The sequence below is a fragment of the Pan paniscus genome, chromosome 7, assembly GCF_029289425.2.
Source record: "Pan paniscus chromosome 7, NHGRI_mPanPan1-v2.0_pri, whole genome shotgun sequence".
Taxonomy (NCBI): domain Eukaryota; kingdom Metazoa; phylum Chordata; class Mammalia; order Primates; family Hominidae; genus Pan; species Pan paniscus.
The window spans coordinates 142,313,331-142,333,113 of NC_073256.2; the positions used below are offsets into that span (position 1 = coordinate 142,313,331).

The 19,783-nt window shown below is 43.3% G+C and overlaps 1 pseudogene; it reads right to left on the reverse strand.

Moving 5' to 3' along the window:
* Positions 1-12,597: 12,597 nt before the first annotated feature.
* On the reverse strand, positions 12,598-13,791 carry LOC129398644 (uncharacterized; annotated as a pseudogene).
* Between the last annotated feature and the right edge of the window lie 5,992 nt (positions 13,792-19,783).

Here is a 19,783-nt window from a genome sequence, read left to right on the forward strand (position 1 = left end):
CCTGTTATGCTTTGAAATTGTTCAAGGTCACTCACATTTTTAAATGCAAACAAGAGAAAATAATTAAAGCTAGAAGATGGATTCCTCATTGCAATTCAGGAAAACTCACTTTATAAGCCTAGATTTTCTATTTGAGTTCTCATCATTGATTCAATTTGGATTCCCCTAATGGAGAATCTAATCTAATGATCCATTTGAAGATATTTTCTACCATGTTACTGAAAGCTGAAGAACTCTACTGGACAGGTAGATTAAAGGGGTTTAATCTGTTGACTTTCAAAATTTGTTTCATTCTGAATACTTGGATGGGGGACTATCATTTTTGAGCATAGCCTATCTCTTGTTAGGAGAACAGGTCAGAACAATCTCTGCTTCCTGCTTTGTTGTGTGAACATTACCTGGAGCAGTTTTCCTGGTAATCTTGGCTGCCCTCTTGGAGAGGTGAGATCATGGAACAGTGGGGGTGTGAGAGAGTTTTGTGCTGTGGGCAATGACAGCTTTTCTGGATCAAGGTAGCAGAATCAGAAAAACATCCCCATGCAAATGCTGGCAGCATCTCAGAACAGTCTGGGTGGTCAGATGGGGCCTTGGCAAGCCCCAACCCGCGAAGCAGAGGGCTGATGTGATAACTCTGCTGACATTGGCCACACCAACCTGCTGCTGAGATTTGGTTTGGGGTGAATCATCCCTATGGCTAGAATCAGCTCAAGCAAGCAAATTCACCCACTCATTGTTTTGTTCTCGTCTGCACGTTGCCAGCTTGGACAGAATCTAGGCTCCCTCTTTGCCAAGCTTGAGCTTTCCAGAGTCAACACTGCCACTTCTGAAGGGATTCGAAGCAGCTAGAACGTAAAAACCTTTTCTTCTCGCCCAAGACACTTGAAATCCCCCATAATCAATCAATAGGCCTGGAATGTCACAAGTGATTGTCCCTTCCTTCAAGCTGTTAACTTCTTCTGCGGTGTCTTTCCTTCACCGCCCCCCAAAATTTTCTACCCTTCTCCATCGTAGATCTCATCAACGTTTTAATTGAGTGCTAAGAATCTAAGAGTAAAAGCCTCTCAATTTTAGGCTTTATTTTTTACTTATGGTCCAAAATGTGTATGTGTTTTTCCTGTGGTCCAAAATTTATATAATGTATTACATATTAAATTACAGTTTATATATTTATAATGATGATAAATACATAAATGACATTTAAATTATTATAAATATATAAACTATATTTTACATTATGTAGTATATAATAAATAACATATTTACTATATCATTATAAATATATAAACTATATTATATAAATAGTATACTATAAATAAATATAAATATGTATTACGTATGTATTTGGGACCTGGTGTTAGCACTCAGCTGGGCTCCCACATTAAGTCCCGTCAACATGTTAACTCCTTCTGTGTAAAGATGCCCCAACTTCCCCAGCTTGAGGTGTTCTCGCCTGAGTGTAGTCATTGCATCGTGTATGCACTTTGAGTGAACACTTAACCACATTGTTTAAATTATTTCCCTTTTTTTTTTTTTCTTTTGAGACGGAGTCTTACTGTGTTGCCCAGGCTGGAGTGCAGTGGCGCAATCTCGGCTCACTGCAAGCTCCGCCTCCCGGGTTCAAGCGATTCTGCTGCCTCAGCCTCCCGAGTAGCTGGGACTACAGGCGCCCGCCACCACGCCCGGCTAACTTTTTGTATTTTTAGTAGAGGTGGGGTTTCACTGTGTTAGCCAGGATGGTCTCCATCTCCTGACCTCGTGATCTGCCCACCTTGGCCGCCCAAAGTGCTGGGATTACAGGCGTGAGCCACCACGCCCTGTCTATTTCACTCTTTTTATATCTTTCCCACTGAACTGAATTCCTTCCACTTACAATCGATCACATTACTCAGAATATTCTTATGACCTAATCTAGTCCTCAGCACTCTAATGACACTCAATAAATGTTTGTTGAATGCATGAACTTACAACAATGCCTGGCTCATAGAAAATGTTAAGCAAATGTGTGTTGAATAAATAAGGAGGGAAAAAATTAGCATACACTGGACACAAAGTGGATCAGTCCCTTCCAAAGATTTGCAGAACTTGGATGAGAGAACAAATTAAGGCCTACTTATCATATGTCTAAATAATTAAAAGCTACACAATAAGTTAACAAACAAACTGTTAAATAAAATGTTCTTTCCTTCTGCCTTGACAAATACATCTTCGGAACCAAAAGTCAACAGATACATGAAAAGTTACATATTTTGTGTTACTAAAAGTAAGCAAAATGTCAAAGATGTCCAAGTCTAATTAATATTGCAAATGTTTATCCTGTAGATAAGCTGATGATATTGGGATAAATAATAGAGGAATATGCATAATTCATAAATTATTACATATCTAGTCCATACCATTTTTTTTGCCTTCATTTCAGCAAAAGCACTGGAAGGTTTTGAGGGGGGGTTATAATTTTTTTAATAATTTATTTTCTATTTATAGTAACACCAAATTGCATAACCCTTCTTGGATCACTGAAGTTTTTAGATATTTTTATAAAGAAATTAATTTCAAACTGGAGTGTAGCCATTTATTGCAGGTAGTGGTTTACAGTGGCAAAAGTAGAAACAAATGGACCCATCATTATGGGAATGGCTGAATACATTTTCGCATAGTGGTACTGTATTAGTCCATTCTCACATTGCTAGAAAGAAATAGCTGAGACTGGGAAATTTATAAAGAAAAGAGGTTTAATTGGCTTACAGTTCTGCAGGCTGTACAGGAAGCATAGCAGCTTCTGCTTCTGGGGAGGCCTCAGGACGCTTCCAAATGTGGTGGAAGGCATAAAAGGGAGCCAGCGTCTCACATGGCAGGAGCAGGAGGAAGACAGAGAGTAGGGAGGTGCTACATGCTTTTAAACAACCAGATCTCAGGCCGGCATGGTGGCTCACGACTGTAATCCTGGCACTGTAGGAGGCCAAGGTGGGAGCATCACTTGAGCTCAGGAGTTCAAGACCAGTCAGGGCAACACAGGGAAATCTCATCTCTGCTAAAAATATAAAAATTAGCCAGGCATGGAGGCACTTGTCTGTGGTCCCAGCTACTCGGGAGGCTGAGGCAGGAGAATCACTTGAACTCGGGAGGCAGAGGTTGCAGTGAGCCGAGATCGTACCACTGCACTCCAGCCTGGGTGACAGAGTGAGACTCGATCTCAAAAAATAAAATAAATAAACAAATATACAACCAGATCCATGAGAACTCACTCACTATGCAGTACCAAAGGGGGATGGTGTAAACCAGTTCATAAGAACTCTGCCCCCACGATCCAATCACCTCCCACCAGACCCCACCTCTAGCATTGTGGATTACATTTCAACATTGGATTTGGTGGGGACACTGATCCAAACCATATCAGGTACCATATTGCGAAGCCACTTAAAAGAATCAGTAGGAGCCGGATCAGTTGACTTGGAAGAATTTCCATGAGGTATTCCTGAGAAAAGCCGTATATGAAGAAGCATGTATAATCCATCACATTTCTGTAAAATAGACAATACCAAGAACTTATTCATGTGTGTGTATTTTTTACATATTTCTGTATGATTTATTTTAAAATGGAAGAAATCACATGATTGTTCACCTGGATTTTCTGTGAGTGTGGGGAAGGCTGGTGGTGGTAGTGATGCAGGTGTAAAGGAGATGCATTTATGAAAAGAAAAAGCAAAAACTGGTGAAAAAGAGTACTCCATGTTTGATTTGATCTCAACTTTTCAATATTTATATGAAAGACAGGAAATGAGAGGGATATTTACATCTATATTTACTGATATATAGGTATGACAATAGATATCTAATTGTCCAAACAAGTACTGTGACATTGTTTTATTTCATTCACAGTGAATCAACAAACTAAAAACCTTGTCTCTATATGTGTGTACTTTTAGGTAGATGATCAAGGAGAGAGATATGGAAAGGCATGTTCCAGGCCAATTAACACTAGTTCCCCCAAGGGACTGAAATAAAAGACAGAGCAAGAGAAAGATAGTTTTTGCTTTATACACCTCTGTTTTGTTTCACTTGTTCCAAAATCATGGAACAAGTAATATATTGCCTTTACAATTTGAGAATAACAAATCCAGATATTTTTAAAATTGCAAGTCCATTAGAGACCTGGGCTTCTGACCTGATACTGCCACCTACTATCTCTATTTCCTTGAGTTAGTTCTGTAACCTTTTCAATTCTCAGTGTTCTCCTCTTCAAAATGGGGATCATAGTCTCTGACTCATAAATAGGAAGATAAATAAATTCATCCAAGGAAAAAAGCATGGTACCCAGCAAATAGGAAGCACCTCATTAAGTGTTCGCTATTATTATTACTTTTTTTTTTTTTTTGAGACAGAGTCTCTCTCTGTTGCCCAGGTTGGAGTGCAATTGTGCAATCTTGCCTCACTGCACCCTCCACCTCCCAGTTTCAAGTGATTCTCCTGCCTCAGCCTCCCAAATAGCTGGGATCACAGGCACGCACCACCGTGCCCAGCTAATTTTTGTATTTTTAGTAGAGACATGGTTTTGCCATGTTGGTCAGGCTGGTCTCAAACTCCTGACCTCAGGTGATCCAAAGTGGATCCTCAGCCTCCCAAAGTGCTGGAATTACAGCCGTGAGCCACCGCACCCAGCCTGTTATTACTATTACTATCATTATTGCTCCTCCTCCTCCTATACTACAGCAAGAGCGCTTGAACCAGATGTAGGGGAGATAGCAGCTGGAGAGCATAACAGAGGCACTGACGTGTGAGCAGCTAACGAGGCCTTTTACAAGACATCTGTGACCACACGGCCAGGCAGAAGAAAGCCGTTAAAAGCATCAAGGTAGTTAGGTAAAGCTGAGTCTGAAGTAAGTAAAACATTGTTACGGGATCCTTGGGGTGTCGCTTTTCTGGCCAGAAACCTCTGAAGCCAGTGGCGCCTTTGCCTGAGTTTTGCTCAGGCCCACTGGGCTCTTTCTGCCTACATGGCCTGGCAACTTATATGTATTTTTGTATTTCGTGTGTACATTCGTATCTATCTATCTATCTATCTATCTATCTATCTATCTATCTATCTATCTATTCCCCACAGTGAAAATAATCTACAGGATAGGTAAATAAATTAAGGCATATTCATGCAATGGGATACAATACAGTGATGAAAATGAACTAATTATAGCTACGTGAAACTATACTCATGAACACAATTTGGTAAAAGAAACTGGAAACAAGAATACATACGGTTTTTGACAGCTGTACTATTTTACATTCCCAACAACAATGCACAGGGTTTCAGTTTCTCCACATCCTTGTCAACATTTGTTATTTTCTGGGTTTTTGATAATAGCTGTGAAAGGAAAATAAAAACTTGGGCCGGGCGCGGTGGCTCACGCCTGTAATCCCAGCACTTTGGGAGGCCAAGGCGGGCAGATCTCAAGGTCGGGAGATTGAGACCATCCTGGCTAACATGGTGAAAACCCATCTCTACTAAAAATACAAAAACAAAAAATTAGCCGGGCGTGGTGACGGGCGCAGTGGCGGGCGCGTGTAGTTCCAGCTACTCGGGAGGCTGAGGCAGGAAAACAGCATCAACCCGGGAGGCGGCGCTTGCAGTGAGCCAAGATCGCGGCACTGCACTCCAGCCTGGGCGACAGAGCGAGACACGGTCTCAAAAGAAAAAAAGAAAAAAAAAACTTGGTACCCCAGTTCCTTCTGCCAAAAGGAAACAATTAAGCTGAAAGCTGAGTCATGCAAGAAGTTGCCTTTTCTTTTGTCCCTAAGCAGAGAGCCATTAAAAGTTATGGCAAAAACCGCGATTACTTTTGCACCAACCTAAAATAATAGCTGATGAGCTAAGACATCTCTCTGCACTCACTTTCTGTCTCGGCTGTGCTTTTCACTCTTCCTCCTTCCTCCAAATGTTAGGAAAATGAGTCCAACAAGAAATACATCCATAAAGCAAAGGCATTCTGGTGACTCCTGTACACATCATGACTGTCCACCCAAAGCCTGGCATTGCCTCTAGGAAGTCCTTAAGACACAACTGTCAGTAATGAGAAAATCTAGACAACTTCAGTCAAATCAGCAGACATCATCCTTACCTCTTCTTTAGCCTAACCCTGGTTACATACTTTTCCACGATAACAGTCAAGTTTATTTACACTGACTCTCTTGTAAATACCTAGGGTGTTTGTCTCTGTCTTCTACTAGACTGAGTTTCTTAAGGGAAAGGGACTTGTTCTCCTTTTAATCCCTACTGCCTGGCATAGGGCTCAATTCATAGTCACCTCCTGGTAAATTCTTAATGGAATGAACACATTAATGAATGAATTTACAAAAACTTCTTCCAGGTACCCAGGACTAAATAGCCTGTTTGGTTTGTCTGTTTCTTTCTTAATAACATCCAAAGATGCTACCTCTCTCCTTCCTTTATCTTTATGAGGCAGTCTGGTTAGATGGCAAGGAAAAGAAAACGTGGGAAGAAGGTAAGTGAATTACACCAGGATCTGAAAGGAAACAGATAATGCTAGTGATTGTTCTTGTCAGCTTGTAATAGGCAGGATATAAATACACGTTAGAGAAGAGGAAATTCAAAACAGATACAGGGAAGCAGGTTCAAAGCTTTGAAGACTAGTGTGTTCAGAACCTGCTTACTCAGGCAATTAGACCGTGTCATTGTCTTGAGATAAAATTCTGTGAGCCCGGGAGCCCCACCCCTTCCTGCTCATTTCTTTAGAGAAGAAATTATCTTTCAAGGGGTGAGGTCTGGTTTAAGGATAAGTGCTTTCCCCTTTATCATGAGCCCAAGTTATTGGAGAGGAGTGCTGCCTTTCTTCTTGGTGGCCTCCAATCCCACCTTTTTTGCTAAACCTTAATTTTTGAAACATTCATGAAACATAAAACCCCGGATTATCGCTTTCACTAGACCTACCGTGAACTACTTAAATTTATCTTGTTTTTGTTAATGTAGTTGTTTTCATCTAGAAAAAAAAAAAAACAGTCGATAACACACAGATGGGTATTTTGAGTTCAGGAAAATGACTTCCCTTGTCCGTGGCAACTTGTAACCAAAAGACTCAAAGTCCTTTATCCTGCTATCCTGTGAACTAGAGGGTAGCTACTGTAGACGACAAGATGGAGTGTGCAAATTGTGCTTCCTGGAACTCCAGGGGTTCGGAAGCCATCACTTTGCAAGGGAAACCAACAGCCTGATGCTGATGTCTGGTTAAACTCCACACCAGAAAGACAGGGTGTGCAACGGGAAATGGAGGGGCAAAAGTCAAGTGCTTGGCTATCATGCAGCTAGCAAGCTTGACAAAATGCAGAAGGACGCAGAGAGAAATTCTTAAGAGCCCAGCCAGCTCCTGCAGACCTTATGGAGCTGCTCTGCACCTCCATGCATCCTGGTTGCCTGAGTTCTGTGTTCCAAATGTGGAAAATGCCACTGCCCCCTGTTCCTAAGAACTCCCAGGAAGAACTCTGCAGGCTCAGTCTTTTTTAACTGGCATGCAGAGTGCACATAATGGCTAGTTCATGATGTCATGCACATCCGTGTGAAGAGACCACCAACAGGCTTTGTGTGAGCAATAAAGCTTTTTAATCACCTGGGTGCAGGTGGGCTGAGTCCGAAAAGAGAGTCAGCAAAGGGAGATAGGGATGGGGCAGTTTTATAGGACTGGGGTAAGCAGTGGAAAGTTACAGTTAAAGGTGGTTATCTATTGTCAGCCTATGAGGGGGTCACAAGGTGCATGGTGGGGAGATCATAAGACTCATTGTCCAGAAGAAGAATGTCACGAGGTCGATCGATCGATCAGTTGGGGCAGGGAAGGAACAAGTCATAATGGAATGTCATAAGGTTGTTCAATCTGTTAAGACAGGAGCTGGCTATTTCACTTCTTTTGCACTTTTGATTGCCTCAGGCCATCTGGATGTATATGTGCAGGCTTGGGCTCAGAGGCCTGACACATGAAGCAAAGCACTTGCTTACATCTGTTTGCGTATTTTATTTGTTTGTTTGTTTGTTTGTTTTTACAGCTAGGGTCTTGCTCTGTTGCCCAGGCTGTAGTGCAGTGGCATGACTGTAGCTCACTGCAGCCTTGAATTCCAGGGTTCAAGCAATCTCCCCAAGTAGCTACGACTACAGACATATGCCACCACTCCTAATTTTAAAAAATATATTTATATTTTTTAGAGACAGGGTCCTGCTATTTCCCAGGCTGGTCTCGAACTCCAGAACTCGGAGGCCCTAGCCATCCTCTCAAGTTGTTGAGATTACAGGTGTAAGCCACTGCACCTGGCGGTTGTGTATTAGATATTTAGATGTGTGGATACAGTTGTGTATTAGATATTTAGATATCTAAATACGTGGGCTCCAAGTCCCTGATTGATTTCTAGAGCAACTGGATAAAGGGCTCAGGAAAACTTCCTCAGCTGGCTTGTGGTGCTAAAGAAAGATTTTTCTAGAATGGAGTCCAAATTAATGCTCAAATGCCTTCTATGGCCAGGCCGGGAACAAGTGAAAGAAAAAATACGGGAGATTACAAATTCAGTTGATTGTGTTTTTGTAGAAAGCAAAATGTTTCCTCTTCAAAATTTCACTTCCTGTTAAAGAATAAATCATAAGTGTTAGAAATAATCATTTCTTTTAAAGACTAATTTTCTTCAAGCCTCCTTGCTTTGTGCTAACAACTCTTTGTTAAGCCCTATCCTGTGTAACTGTTGGACATGCTCACAGGCACATTCCAGTTCATAGCTTATGCCCCTTCCTTATTTGGAAATGTTATTTCTTCCTTAAACCTTTTGTAAGCAACTTCTTCTCCTTCTTTGTTCTTCCCTGCACTTACTTATTTAGGAAAGTTTTAGGCTATTAGCTAATCGGGTGTCAGTTTAATATTGAGAGGTCCCGCTCCAGTCAATGGATGCAGGATACAACAGTAAGGACGACCCAAATGTGTAAGGATAAATATATCTGCTTTTCCTTTGTTCAGGTGTGCTCTCTTTGTTCAGGTGTGCTCTCTTTGTTCAGGTGTGCTCTGTGACTGAGCACCCTTTCTGCAGAAAGTAAAGATTGCCTTGCTGACAGATCTTTTGTCTCTGTGCTGACTTTTCTTCAAGGCACCAATGATCTATTTCTAACAATTTTGGTGGCAATCATACAGGGATACATTCTCCTTCAGGGGTGTCTCTAGTCCTCTTTCATGAGGTGGCGCCCCAGTGCCTCTTGCAGTGGCCTCAGGGGTAAAGGTCCGAGACCCACCTGGTGTGATGAATAAGCAATACAGAAAGAAACTGGCCAGCAACCTGGGGTAAATGATCCTCACATACCATGGTGGGTACTCTCTGCACAGACCAAGGAAGGAAAAGCCGCAGGAGCTGGTGAAGTACTTCCTTGGTGGTCAAATTCTGGAGGGCTGAATGTGTGTGCACGTGAATGATCACAGACAACTCTGCTTGCAGTGTTGTGTGGATGGTGACAAGTCCTACTGCTGGATGGAGAGAGTGGGTCCTCTCTGCAGTTCCATAACTACCTCATATGGCTTAGGGTGGATCCTGCCATGGGATTTCTACCAGCACGCCAATGCTAAGAGGGGCCTAATTCTCCCTTGGGGGAGTGGCCAGAGAGGACAACACGAATGGGAAGTGTGCAAGGGACCTTCAGAGGGGGAAAGGGAGGAAACAGGTCGACCTCCCAGGGCAGGCAAGGGAAGACACCCACTGGTTTGAAGGGTTGAGATTTCCAGGGCAAGCAAGGCAAGACACCCCTCATTTGAGGGGTTGAGACTTCCAGGACAGGCACAGCAAGACACCCCTGGTTTCAGGGGTTAAGCCTTCTGCTAATTTCAGGGATTGAACCTCAAAAAGAGGTGAGAAATCCTCTTTGGGGGGATTTGAACCTCAAAGAGGTGAGAAATCCCCATTGGTGGGGGATTGAACTGTTACGGGTGGGTCATTGTTCTTAGAGCTCCCAAGATGGTGGCAGGCTGCTCCCAAAATGGGGGCAGCCACTCCCAAGATGGCAGCAAGCTTTTTGTTCTCTGACCTGGGGTTCTTGGCCTCACGAATTCCAAGGAGTGGAACCTTGGGCCATGCGGTGAGTGTTATAGCTCTATTAGAAGCCATGGGTCATGGAAGAGAACCGTGGAACCCAGCAACTTGTGTTCAGCTCGATTAGGACAAACCAGGGCACTTAGCCATGCAGGAACAATGGTTAGCCTCTAGCCCCAACAGGAGCAGCAATGGGCACCTCGCTGGATCAGAAACACAGCGGACACCCTGCCAGATCCAGAGGGGTGAAAGTCAACAGTGGGTCTGTGATGGCAGCGTTTAGCACTGGGTGGACAGCAAGCAAAAGCTCAGCTCGAGCCGGAACAAACACAGACCAGAAGAGTGTGCAGTTGCAAGATTTAATAGAGTGAAAACAGAGTTCCCATTCAATGGGAGGGGACCCAAAGGGGGTTGCCACTGCCTCTCAAATACCTGTGTTTATATCCCAATCACTGTCCCTCCCCCTGTGCTCTCAGGTGATAGATGATTGACTATTTCTTTACCTCCTGCTTTTAGCCTAATTGGTAGTTTAGTGAACTCTCTTTACTACCTGATCGGTCAGATGTAAGCTGAGTTACAAGCCCTATATTTTAAAGGTGGGTGTGGTCACCTTCCCCAGCTAGGCTTAGGAATTCTTAGTCAGCCTAGGAAATCCAGCTAGTCCTGTCTCTCAGTCCCCCCTCTCAACAGGAAAACCCAAGTGTTGTTGGGGAAGTTGGCCGATGACCGTTCTAACTGCTTCCTGCTGAATTGGGGCATAGGAGGGGTCTCGCAGTTCAGATTTCCTCGGGAGGGGTGCCTTCGATGTCATCAACATCGGAGCATGGGCTAGCAGGCCGGTCCAAGGGTCTGTGGTTGATCTTAGTCATAGACTGCATCTGGGGCTCCATTTGAAGAACAATTTGTAGTTTTACAGTTTTGATTCTGGAAGAGACAAACTTAACAAGGACGTTAAAGATACAGGGATTGAAATGTATGGCCTGAAGTGCAGGGGCATATGGGTGTGGGTGGTGAAAATGGGGTTTCCTTTAGAAAAACTCCTATACAGTGGGGCATCAATATTTCTGGGAAGCCGTGCTCTCCATAGAAGCTCTTGGTAAGGGGAGCTACTGGTAGTACAGCAGCATGGAAGAGGTGCAGTGAGAGTGCAAGAGAGTAAGAGAACAGTAAAGAGAAATATATGATAAGGAAGGGCCATGGGCATCTGCGATTCTAGTTACTTTCCTCATGGTTGTCACTTGAAGAGCAGGTGCAGATCCTCTAGAGGTTCACAGGAATAACTAGCATTGTCTCCTGGAGTGAGGGGATTACTTTCAAGTATTCCATTATCACTGACCAGTGCATACCCCACCTTTTGAAGTCCTTTTTTTACAAAGGAACTTCCATCAGTATACAAGTTGAGGTCAGGATCAGTCAAGGGAACCTCTAGAAGGTCCCCTCAAGTGGCGTAGGTTTGAGCAATTGTTGACAGTTATGCATCTTTTCTTCATTGTCTGGAAGAAATGTGGCTGGGTTAAGAGTTGCACAAGTGTGCAGTCACAGCACTGGCCCTGCAAATAATAGAACCTGATATTTAAGCAGAAGGTTGTCTGACAGCCACAAGTCTCCTTTAGCAGTGAGTATGCCGTTCACATCATGAGATGTCCACACTTAAGATCTCTTCCCTTTATCATTTTAACTGCTTCAGATACTAATACTGCTACTGCTGCCACTACCCATAAACAGTGAGGCCAACCCTTTGCCACTACATCAATTTCCTTACTCAGGTATGCCACAGGTTGCAAGCTGGTCCCTCGGACCTCTGTAAGGACTCCTAGAGCTATTCCTGTCTTTTCTGTGACATATAAAGAAAAGTCTTGCCCATCGGCAAGCTTAACACTGGGGCTTGGGTTAAGGCCTTCTTTAGGGCCTGGAAAGCAGCTTCTGCTTCAGGTGTCCATTCTACTAAATGGGTATTGGCTTTCTGAGTTTCCTTAATTAGTGTGTGTAATGGCCCCTGCTTTTGCTAGAATGTCTCTCCCTAACACAGGAGTGGGTCTTTCAGGCAAAATTAGAAAACCATGTGAAAAGAGTAAAGTTCCCTAGTCACAACTTAGTGGCCGCAAGAAGTATCTAGTGACTGGCTGTCCTAGGACCCCTTGGATTTTGACAGATCTGGAGGACAGTTGTCTGGGACAGGAGAGTAAGACTCAGAAGGCCATGCCAGCATCCAGGAGACAGTTAACCTCCTGGCCCTCAATGGCCAAGCATACCCGGAGCTCTGTGAGGGTGATGGCATGGGCTGGCACTTGTGCTGGGCACCCTCAGTCCTGCTGCTGGATCATCTGGTTAGTGGCTTCTGACTCAGAGGACCTTCATTCCCTGGGGCAGTGGCCCTTCCAGTGATTCCCTTGACATAAGGGGCATGGACGAGGGGGCAGCTTATTTCTATTCAGACAATCTTTTTTAAAGTGTCCTTGTAGACCGCACTGGAAACAAGTCCTATTAGGCATTTGATTTGCCCAGCCTTTCCATTTTCCAGAGCCTCCAAAGTCCGCTTGCCTGAGGGCCATGACTAAAGCGGTGGCCTTTTTTTTTTTAATCCCATTTGTCCCATTCCACCTGCTCCTCCTGATCTCTATTATAAAAAGCTGAGGTTGCCAAGTTCAATAGGGTTTCTAAGTTTTGCTGCCGACCTAAGGTGGACTTTTGAAGTTTTTTCTAATGTCTGCAACTGACTGAGTGATAAGCTTATCCTTTAAGATTAGTTGGCCTTCAATAGAGTCAGGTGACAGAGAGGTATGCTTCCTCAATGCCTCCCTTAGTCTCTCCAGAATGGCAGTAGGATTTTCTTCTTTCCCTGTGTTATAGTGGACATCACTGAATAATTTATAGGCTTCTTCCTAGTTGTCCTTAGACCTTTTAGCACTCAAGTTAGCGAATGTCTGCGGCACCAATCTCCAGGTTCTGATTCTGTGTCCCAGTGAGGGTCTACACTGGCAACTACCTGCTGGCCAGTGGGGAATTGTTCTCTTTCCTCTGTTGTCATCCTATCATTGACCTGACTAAGATACCAGAGATCGCCAAACTCTCGGGCTGCAGTTATGGCGGCACTTCTGTCATTTGGGGTGTCTGATCTAGCAGTAACATTATATCTCTCCATGTCAGATCAAAGGATTGTCCTAACCCTTGTAAAACATCAATATAGCCATCAGGATTATCTGAGAATTTACCTAGGTCTATTTTAATTTGCTTCAAATCTGAGAGGGAAAAAGGTACATGCACTCTGACTGGGCCGAATTCTCCTCCTCCCACCACTTGGAGGGGGCATAACCAGGGAATACTGGCACTCTTTGGTTCATTGTTTACTCCTTTTTCTATCTCTTTCTGTACAATTTGGGTTGAAGGGGGGTCCTTATTAGTTGAGGAAGGAGCTGGGGGACACTGGGGTAGGGGGGTAGACTCTGAGGGCTTCCTGTAGGGCATAAATTACACTTTTTACATAATTGTGAGTTGTTTCTTAATAAAAAGAAAGTTTGCACATATGGCACTTCACTCCATTTGCCTTCTTTTCTACAAAAGAGGTCTAGCTGTAAGACTGTGTTATAATTTATACTTCCCTCAGGAGGCCAGGTTTCTCCCCCTTAAAGAGGATATTGTGGCCAGGCGGTACTGCAGAAGAATATAAGTCATTTCTTTCTTAGCATCTGCGGGTCAAATACATCTTAGGGGCATTTTTCCCTTGAGGGGAATGTTTCCCATCTGGAAAAAGAAAATAGGGATGCCAGCACCCCTAGTCATTTTCCGATGAGCATTAGTTCTAGAGCATCTCTATGGTCCTAATGCTTATTCCTTTCCAGGGTGCATAACCACCCATGGACCTCTGCTTATCAGATTATTTATGCTCACTGATGTAGCAGTCCTGCACCTGTTTTGCCGCCTTTCTTGACCACAAAGAAGGGGGTACAGACTGCTGGATTCCAGTGGTCCTTTACCAGCATGCCCAACATTGCCTTTGCGCTCAGAGGTGAGTTCTAGAGCTGGGCTGGGTTCCTGAGTATTTGATAACAACCCAGTTGCCCCATCAAGATGCATTCCAATAAACAACAGTTCTTATGCAAATTCATTTCAGAGAGGGTGTAGGTAACCTTCTAAGTCAGGATTGAGATAGAGTTTTTTTTAAAGACAACCATTTTTTCCAAAGCGAACTTCCTTTATGTCTGTGGACTAGACTGGCTAAGGCCACAAGATTAGAAGTTAGGATAATACAGGTTACACTGTTAACTTTTAGCAAACTTTACTTTTGTTGAAAACCTTCTAAGTTTGGGATTTCAATTATCCTTTGCTATTAATAAGACCTTGTTTAGTCCAAATTAACTTAGAATTTGTATAGATGGTTTTTTTTATTATGCAAGTACTTTAAGGCTTGGCTGAGTACAAACAGCTTGCACGTTTGGGCAGACCATTTATTAGGCAATTTTCCTAACTCTGCTTTTACAAGAGTTTCCCTATCGATTACTGAATACCCACTGTGTCTTTTTATTCCTCAATCACCCGGGAGGAACCATCTATCGTCCTGTTCTGAAGGGAGTTTCTCCTAGGTTTGGTTGGACCTTTGTATGGTAATTAAGATTTAAACACCCTGTTAGGAAATGTGCTGGGTTAAGGGAATTTTCAGTGGTTAATGTTAAATCATCTTTTTCTAACAGAATAGCCCTATACTTTAAGATGTTTGAGTTAGTAAGCTACCTTTTTGCCTTTTATTTACTTAGGATACTTCTAAACTGGTGAGGTGTGCTCACAGTGAGGTTTTCTCTAAAAGTTATTTTTCTACTTTCTTGTGCTAGCAAAGCAGTTGCTGCTACAGATTGAATGCATTTGGGCCACAGATTGAATGCATTTAGGCCATCCGTGGGCTATGGGGTTGAGGATTTTTGATAGGAAGGCTACGGGTTGTCACTGGTCTCAGTGCTTTCGGGCTACGCCCTTGTTTACACTGACAACAAGTTGGTATTAGAGTGTTATAGAGTCTGGGAGAAGACCTTCAATTATTAATTATAGTTCCTAAATTTACCTTGCTTTTAAAGGAATAGGGTACACTGTTTTTTCTTTACTGTTTCTCTCTCTGTCTTTGACTTTCTGTCTCTCTTCTCTCTCTTTAGACTCCCTGTCTCTCTCTTCTCTCTTTCCCTTCTCTCTCTCTCTCTCTTTCCCCTTTTTCCTTCTTTTCTGTCTCTCTTTCCTCTCTTTTTGTAGATGGATTTTGGGAACACAGTGGAAGGATGTTTGCTCGTTGCCCCCATTTGCCACTATAGGAATATGCGCCTCCCTTTAATTTACTCAATTCGCTTTCATCCTGATCTATTATATTGCTGTAGACCTAGTTCCAGTTGTTAAAGCACTGGGTTATCAGTTCTAAGGTCCTGGCCAAGGAGCCAAGGCTTGGAGATTGTATTGCAGTGGGGTAAGCTCTGGGTAGAAATTGGGGGAGGAGAGCATCTTACACAATGGGAGAGCAATCCTCCTAGCCATTTACAAACTTGGGGCTATGGCTCATAATAGAACTTGGGGCTCTGGCAAGGATGGTGGGGAATGAGTCCCATATAACTGCCCATGTGGAGAGCTATATACCTAAATTGGGAGGGGCACCAGGGACAAGACTCCCTGGGTTCATAGCATAGATGCCTAAGGACACAGCATAGAGCTTCCCTAGATCCCTTTGGAGGTACAACTTGCTCTAATACTTGGGAGAGGAAGTGAAAGTCTGAAGCATTAGTATCTAGGAGGCAGGGATCGGAGGAAGTAGATACAGAGGTAAGGAGAATTTTGGGGCTACACTTCCAAGAAAGTTGTGTTTGGGACCCAGGAGGTATGGGTCACAAGGAGAGATAGGGGCGCACACATGGGCGACTGTTGAGTAGAGACTTCTGGCTGCACCATGATCTCGACCAGCCAATGCCAGGAGTTCAGGATGACAGCTTTCTGCCTCTAGTCAGCCCTCGGCTTCCCCTAGGAAATTGTGAAAGCAGAAGCTGGTTCCAGGCAGACCAATCCTCCCAACCCAGAAGGGCTGGAGGTTATTAGAAAACCTTTACCCAGGAAGCCTCACACCTGAGTCTTAAGTCCGGTGGCCATGCTAATAATTTTTAACTGGCTGAGAGGTGCCTGGTATTTTCATCCAATTCTTTTTTTTTTTTTTTTTTTTTTTTGAGATGGAGTCTCCCTCTGTCACCCAGGCTGGAGTGCAGTGGTACGATCTTGGCTCACTGCAAGCTCTGCCTCCCGGGTTCAAGTGATTCTCCTGCCTCAGCCTCCTGAGTAGCTGGAATTACAGGCACGTGCCACCACGCCAGGCTAATTTTTTGTATGTTTTAGTAGAGACAGGGTTTCACTGTGTTAGCCAGGATGGTCTCGATCTCCTGATCTCGTGATCTACCTGCCTCGGCCTCCCAAAGTGCTGGGATTACAGGCATGAGCCACCACACCTGGCCTATTTTCCTCCAATTCTAAGGAAGGATAGGACAGAATAGCAAGCAAAAGTGGTCCGATATTACTCACCACTTTGGAGAATTCCCATACAGTTGCCACCAAATGTTATGGGTGGGTCTTTGTTCTTAGAGCTCCCAAGATGGTGGCGGCCACTCCCAAGATGGCAGCAAGCCTTTTGTTCTCTGACCTGGGGTTCTTGGCCTCATGAATTCCGAGGAATGGAACCTTGGGCCATGCAGTGAGTGTTATAGCTCTATTAGAAGCCATGGGTCACGGAAAAGAACTGTGGAACCCAGCGACTAGTGTTCAGCTCGATTAGGATGAACCCAGGCACTTAGCCATGCAGGAACAATGGCTAGTCTCTAGCCTGAACGGGAGCGGCAATGGGCACTTCGCTGGATCAGAAACACAGCAAGACTCTGCCAGATCCGGAGGGGTGAAAGTCAACAGTGGGTCTGCGATGGCGGTGTTTAGCAGTGGGTGGATGGCAAGCAAAAGCTCAGCTCAAGCCGGAACAAACACAGACCAGAAGAGTGTGCAGTTGCAAGATTTAATAGAGTGAAAACAGAGCTTCCATTCAACAGGAGGGGACCCAAAGTGGGTTGCCACTGCCGGCTCAAATGTCTGTATTTATATCCCAATCACTGTCCCTCCCCCTGTGCTCTCAGGCAATAGGTGATTGATTATTTCTTTACCTCCTGCTTTTAGCCTAATTGGTGGTTTAGTGAGCTCTCTTTACTACCTGATTGGTCAGATGTGAGCTGAGTTACAAGCCCCGTGTTTTACAGGTGGGTGCGGTCACTTTCCCCAGCCAGGCTTAGGAATTCTTAGTCGGTCTAGGAAATCCAGCTAGTCCTGTCTCTCAGAACCTCTCACAAACCTCCGGTAGTAAGAAAAATACTCAGAAGTCCCCTTTTGCCTTCTTCTCAGGGGAAGAAAGAGGCTAAGCTCCATTCCTGCTGGTCGCTCCCTTAGGGGAAGGGGAACGGGAAGGAGAAGGGAGAACAGCAGCATAAGTGGCTAGCAGAGGCAAGGGAAAGACCAGCAGAAAGGAAAGAGAAACTGGGAGAGGAAGTCAGAGAGAGAGAAAGAGAAAGAGAGAGATAGAAGTACTAAAGAGAAAACAGTGTACCCTATTCCTTTAAAAGCCAGGGTAAATTTTAAACCTATAATTGAAGGTTTCCTCCGTGACCCTGTAACACTCCAATACTGCCCATAAAGAAGCCGGAAGCCAGTTAGTGCAAGATCTTAGAGCTATTAATCAGATAGTCCAAACTACCCACCCTGTTGTTATGGTAATAGATTTAAAAGATGCCTTCTGAGCTTGTCTGTTAGCAGAGGACAGCCAGGACCTATTTGCAAGTGAGAAGACTCTCACTCCAATCAAAAGTAGTAATACCAATAGTCTTACCCCAAGGATTTATGGAGTCTTCAAACTTATTTAGTCAAATATTCGAACAAGTCATTTAATTAGCAAAGGTAAATGGAAAATTGAGCCTGAACAGATTGAAAGCTTAATTCTTGCCTCTGCCAGAGACTAAACAAGAGCTTAGAAAATTTTAGAATTAGTCGGATGGATACTATAGTCTATGGGTAGACTCTTATGCCCTAAAAAAGAACGCTTATACAAAAAGCTCACGTAAGAGTGGCCAAACCCCTTCGTTTGGCAATTACCAGAAATCCAACAGGTGGAAAGGTTAAAACATCTATTAGTAACTGTCCCTGTCCTAGTTTTACCCTCTTTAAGCAACCATTCCACCTTGTTGTCAGTGTAAACAAGGGCGTAGCCGGAAAGCACTGAGGCCACTGACAACACGTAGCCTTCCTAATAAAAAACCCTTAACCCAGTAACCTGCGGATGGCCCAAATGTATTCAATCTGTAGTGGCAACAGCTTTGTTAACAGACTAAAGTAGAAAAATAACTTTTAGAGGAAACCTCATTGTGAGCACACCTCACCAGATCAAAACTATCTTAAGTCAAAAAAAAAAAAAAAAAAAAAGCAAAAAGGTAGCTTACTGACTCAAGAACCTTAAAGTATGAGGCTATTCTGTTAGAAAAAGATGACTTAACATTAACCACTGATAATTCCCTTAACCCAGCAGGTTTTCTAACAGGGGATCTAAATCTTAATTACCATACAAAGGTCCAGACCTAGGAGGAACTCTCTTCAGGACAGGACAATAGATGGTTCCTCGGAGGTGATTGAGGGAAAAAGCTACAATGGGTATTCAGTAAGTGATAGGGCCTTTTGTAGAAGTAGAGTTAGGAAAATTTCCCAATAATTGGTCTGCTCAAACGTGTAAGCTGTTTGCTTTCAGCCAAGCCTTAAAGTACTTACAGAATCAGGAAGGAGTCATCTATACCAATTTTAAGTTAATTTGGACTGAATGAGGTCTTATTAATAGCAAAGAATAATCAAAATCCCAAACTTACAAGGTTTTCAACAAAAGTAAAGTTTGCTAAAAGTTAACAGTGTAACTGGTATTATCCTAACTTCTAATCTTGTGCCCTTAGGCAGTCTAGTCCACAGACATGAAGGAAGTTCACTTTGGGAAAGAATGATTATCATCTTTGGAAAAAAAAGAAAGGGAGAATTTATGTAAAAAGAATGGAATATGGTAAATTCTTGTCCTAAAATAAATTAACTGGTTGTTTAAAGAAAGGGATGTTTACAAGTCAGAAAATTGAGGCATGTCAAAGAATTGTCTGTGATAGTGGTGAAAAGTTATACAAGGGAATTTATGCAAGAAATTTTGTATAATTTAAAAGTAATTAGGCCTCCCAAATGTAAAATTATTGAAGAAACAGTTTATGTGCAAGATGTGTAAGGAAAGAAGGCACTAAGGACTGTAAAGTCCACTGCCGATGTCCCCACATTTAAAACAAAAGGTCAGTTCCTCAGAAATTATATATTTGATTTATCTTCCACTTTCCTTTCACTCACAACTAAAAGTCTTTTAGCACAGGTGCCACCCCTAGAATTTCCGGTAAACCAGCACCAGCCTGAGGATCACGTTCTCTTCAAAGGGTGGAAAGAAGGGAAACTCGAGCCAGCCTGAGAAGGACCCTACCTTGTGCTGCTAACCACTGAGACTGCTGTTTGTACAGCAGAAAGGGGATGGACACATCACACCTGAGTCAAGCAAATGCCATTATCATCAGAATCATGGGCCATTGTTCCTGGATCAAGCCCTACCAAACTAAAGCTAACAAAAGCTTAGTCTATCTGTCTTTTCCTTTCCTTTCCTTACCCAGTGCTTATA